Source organism: Budorcas taxicolor, chromosome 3, assembly GCF_023091745.1.
Source record: "Budorcas taxicolor isolate Tak-1 chromosome 3, Takin1.1, whole genome shotgun sequence".
Lineage (NCBI taxonomy): Eukaryota > Metazoa > Chordata > Mammalia > Artiodactyla > Bovidae > Budorcas > Budorcas taxicolor.
In genome coordinates this window covers 5,897,599-5,902,738 of record NC_068912.1, presented here as the reverse complement: position 1 = coordinate 5,902,738, position 5,140 = coordinate 5,897,599, and positions in this window count along the sequence as shown.

The following is a 5,140-nucleotide window of genomic DNA, read 5'->3' as shown; positions in this document are numbered from 1 at the left end:
AAAATCCCATGGATGGAGGAGCCTGGTTGGCTGCAGTTCACGGGGTCGCTAAGAGTTGGACACGACTACGTGACTTCACTTTGACTTTTCACTTTCATGCACTGGAGAAGGAAATGGCAACCCACTCTAGTGTTCTTGCCTGGAGAATCCCAGGGACAGGGGAGCCTAGTGGGCTGCTGTCTATGGGGCTGCACGGAGTCGGAGATGACTGAAGTGACTTAGCAGTCAAAGCTATGGTTTCTCCAGTAGTCATGTATCGATGTGTGCGTTGGACCATAAAGAAGGCTGAGTGATGAAGAATTGATGCCTTCAAATTTTGGCATTGAAGAAGACTCTTGAGAGTCTCTTGGACTGCAAGAAGATCATATCAGTCAATCCTAAAGGAAACCAACCCTGAATATTCATTGAAAGGACTGATGCTGAAGCTGAAACTCCAATGCTTTGGCTATGCGATGTGATGAACCAACTCACTGGAAATGACCCTGATGCTGGGAAAGATTTAAGACAAAATGAGAAGAGGGTGGCAGAGTACGAGATGATTGGGTGGCATCACTGACTCAATGGACATGAATTTGACCAAACTTCGGGAGATAGTGAAGAACAGGGGAGCCAGGCATCTTGTAGTCCATGAGGTTGCAGAGTCAGATATGACTGAGCAACTGAACAACAACAGAAAGTTATTCCAGATGCATCCAAATGAGATACTGGGGCTTCTTGTATTGCCTGATTTTGTCTACTAAAGGATTTTCCCCTATAGCTCTCATGCAGTTCAGTTCAGTTCATTTGCTCAGTCGTGTCCAATTCTGTGGGATGCCAAGAACTGCAGCACACCGGGCCTCCCTGTCCATCACCAACTCCCGGAGTTCACTCAAACTCATGTTCATCGAGTTGGTGATGCCATCCAGCCATCTCATCCTCTTCCATCTCCTTCTCCTCCTGCTCCAATCCCTCCCAGCATCAGAGTCTTCTCCAATGAGTCAACTCTTCACATGAGGTGGCCACAGTACTGGAGTTTCAGCTATAGCATCAGTCCTTCCAATGAATACCCAGGACTGATCTCCTTTAGGATGGACCGGTTGGACCTCCTTGAAGTCCAAGGGACTCTCAAGAGTCTTCTCCAACACCAAAGTTCAAAAGCATCGATTCTTCAGTGCTCAGCTTTCTTCACAGTCCAAATCTCACATCCATACATGACCTCTGGAAAAGCCATAGCCTTGAGTAGATGGACCTTTATTGGTAAAGTAATGTCTCTGCTTTTATATGCTACCTAGGTTGGTTATAACTTTCCTTCCAAGGAGTAAGCGTCTTTTAATTTCATGGCTGCAGTCACCATCTGAAGTGATTTTGGAGCCCCAAATAACAAAACCTGACACTGTTTCCATTATTTCCCCATCAATTTCCCATGAAGTGATGGGACCAGATGCCATGATCTTCGTTTTCTGAATGTTGAGCTTTAAGCCAACTTTTTCACTCTACACTTTCACTTTCATCAAGAGGCTTTTTAGTTCCTCTTCATTTTCTGCCATAAGGGTAGTGTCATCTGCATATATGAGGTTATTGATATTTCTCCTGGCAATCTTGATTCCAGCTTGTGCTTCCTCCAGCCCAGCATTTCTCATGATGTACTCTGCATATAAGGTAAATAAGCAGGATGACAATATAAAGCCATGATGTACTCCTTTTCCTATTTGGAACCAGTCTGTTGTTCCATGTCCAGCTCTAACTGTAGCTCTCATACCTACCAACAATTTTAGATCTAACTTGTCTTAAAAGTAGGAAGTCAAGAAATACCTGGATTAACAGCAAAATTTTGCCTTGGAGTACAGAATGAATCGGGGCAAAGGCTAACAGAGTTTTGCCAAAAGAATGCACTGGTCATAGAAAACACCTTCTTCCAACAACACAAGAGAAAATTCTACACATGGACATCACCAGATTGTCAACACTAAAGTCAGATTGATTATATTATTTGCAATCAAAGATGGAGAAGCTCTATACAGTCAGCAAAACAAGACTAGGAGCTGACTGTGGCTCAGATCATGAACTCCTTATTACCAAATTAAGACTGAAATTGAAGACAGTGGAAAAAATTACAAAACCATTCAGGTATGACCTAAATCAAATCCCTTATGATTATACAGTGGAAGTGAGAAATAGATTTAAGGGCCTAGATCTGATAGACAGAGTGCCTGATGAACTATGGACAGAGGTTCATGACATCATACAGGAGGCAGGAATCAAGGCCATCCCCAAGAAAAAGAAATGCAAAAAGGCAAAATGGTGGTCTGAGGAGGCCTTACAAATAGCTATAAAAAGAAGAGAAGAGAAAAGCAAAGGAGAAAAGGAAAGATATACCCATTTGAATGCAAAGTTCCAAAGAATAACAAAGAGAGATAAGAAAGCCTTATTCAGTGATCAATGAAAAGAAATAAAGGAAAACAATAGAATGGGAAAGATTAGAGATCTCTTCAAGAAAATTAGAGATACCAAGGGAACATTTTATGCAAAGTTGGGCTCGATAAAGGACAGAAATGGTATGGACCTAACAGAAGCAGAAGATATTAAGAAGTGGCAAGAAAACACAGAACTATACAAAAATATCTTCATGACCCAGATAATCACAATGGTGTGCTCAATCACACTCACCTAGAGCCCTACGTCCTGGAATGTGAAGTCAAGTGGGCCTTAGGAAGCATCACTATGAACAAAGCTAGTGAAAGTGATGGTATTCCAGTGGAGCTGTTTCAAATCCTGAAAGATGATGCTATGAAAATGCTGCACTCAATATGCCAGCAAATTTGGAAAACTCAGCAGTGGCCACAGGACTGGAAAAGGTCAGTTTTCATTCCAATCCCAAAGAAAGTCAATGCCAAAGAATGCTCAAACTACCGTACAATTGCACCCATCTCACGTGCTAGTAAAATAATGCTCAAAATTCTCCAAGCCAGGCTTCAACAATACATGAACAGTGAACTTCCAGATGTTCAAGCTCGTTTCAGAGAAGGCGGAGGAACTGTAGATAAAATTGCCAACATTTCCTGGACCATCAAAAAAGCAAGAGAGTTCCAGAAAAACCTTTATTTCTGCTTCATTGACTATGCCAAAGCCTTTGACTGTATGGATCACAATAAACTGTGGAAAATTATGAAAGAGATGGGAATACCAGACCGCCTGACTTGCCTCTTAAGAAACCTGTATGCAGATCAGGAAGCAACAGTTAGAACTGGACATGGAACAACAGACTGGTTCCAAACAGGAAAAGGAGTAGGTCAAGGATGCATATTGTTACCCTGCTTATTTAACTTATATGCAGTGTGCATCATGAGAAATTATGGGCTGGAGGAAGCACAAGCTGCAATCAAGACTGCCAGGAGAAATATCAATAACCTCAGATGTGCAGATGACACCACCATTATGGCAGAAAGTGAAGAAGAACTAAAGAGCCTCTTAATGAAAGTGCAAGAGGAGTGTGAAAAAGTTTGCTTAAAGCTCAACATTTAGAAAACTAAGATCATGGCATCTGGTCCCATCACTTCATGGCAAATAAATGGGGAAACAGTGGAAACAGTGGCTGAATTTATTTTTGGGGGCTCCAAAATCACTGTGGATGGTGATTGCAGCCATGAAATTTAAAGATGCTTACTCCTTAGAAGGAAAGTTATGAGCAACCTAGATAACATATTAAAAATCAGAGCTATCACTTTATCAACAAAGGTCCGTCTAGTCAAGGCTATGGTTTTCCAGTATGCATGTGAGAGTTGGACTGTGAAGAAAGCTGAGCACTGAAGAATTGATGCTTTTGAACTGTGGTGTTGGAGAAGAGTCTTGAGAGTCCCTTGGACTGCAAGGAGGTCCAACCAGTCCATCCTAAAGGAGATCAGTCCTGGGTATTCATTGGTAGGACTCATGTTGTAGCTGAAACTCCAATACTTTGGCCACCTGATGTGAAGAACTGGCTCATTTGAAAATACCCTGATCTTGGGAAAGATTGAAGGCAGGAGGAGAAGGGAATGACAGAGGATGAGATAGTTGGATGGCGTCACTGACTCAATGGACATGGGTTTGGGTGGACTACAGGAATTAGTGATGGACAGGGAGGCATGGCATGCTGCGGTTCATGGGGTCACAAACAGTCGGACACGACTGAGTGACCGAAGTGAACTGTCTTAAAATTGGTTCATAGTTGTTTTTAATGTTTCAGGGAAAGACTATAGTTAGCATCAGTATGAGTCAACAAAAGCCAGAACACTCTTCAGAAGATACTATACTCTGATGATTTAAAATATTTGGAGTCACATATGCTTTGAAATTCTCAGAAAGCTGTAGTCATTCTGTATGGCAATTGAACAAAATTTTATCTGAAATTTTCAGATTTTGAAGGTCCCTTGAAACCCATCCAAGGAGATCCAACTGGTCCATTCTAAAGGAGATCAGTCGTGGGTATTCATTGGAAAGAATGATGCTAAAGCTGAAACTCCAGGACTTTGGCCACCTCATGCAAAGAGTTGACTCATTGGAAAAGACTCTGATGCTGGGAGGGATTGGGGGCAGGAGGAGAAGGGGACGACACAGGGTGAGATGCCTGGATGGCATCATTGACTCGATGGACATGAGTTTGAGTGAACTCCAAGAGTTGGTGATGGACAGGGAGGCCTGGTGTGCTGCGATTCATGGGGTCACAAAGAGTCGGACACGACTGAGTGACTGAACTGAACTGAACTAAACTGAAACCTATCCATGATCCTCATTCAGTAAGTCTCCTCAAACTTTAGTGTGTCTTTGAATCACTTTGGAGCGCTTAGTAAAATGCAGAATCACATGCCCTGTATCCTGCAACAAGTGTTCACTGGGTTTAGGAACAATCTGAATCTATAATTAATAATTCTGTAGTCAAATGCTCTAGAGAAATAATTGTTAATTCTGATGTAATTGAACCATGCACTATACTGTGCAGAAGAATATTCTCAAAATTTGTAGACCCCAAAATAAGGAACCATTGTCTAAATTCTAAAATGCTGTAGGAGAGTATAATGCAGGTACTCTTTCTATATCAATTTTCCCCTTCCTTTTGTAAATAACCCCAGGATTGTCACAGACTAGAGTTAGATTTCAAAGTAATGCTAATTGAGAATCAGATGCA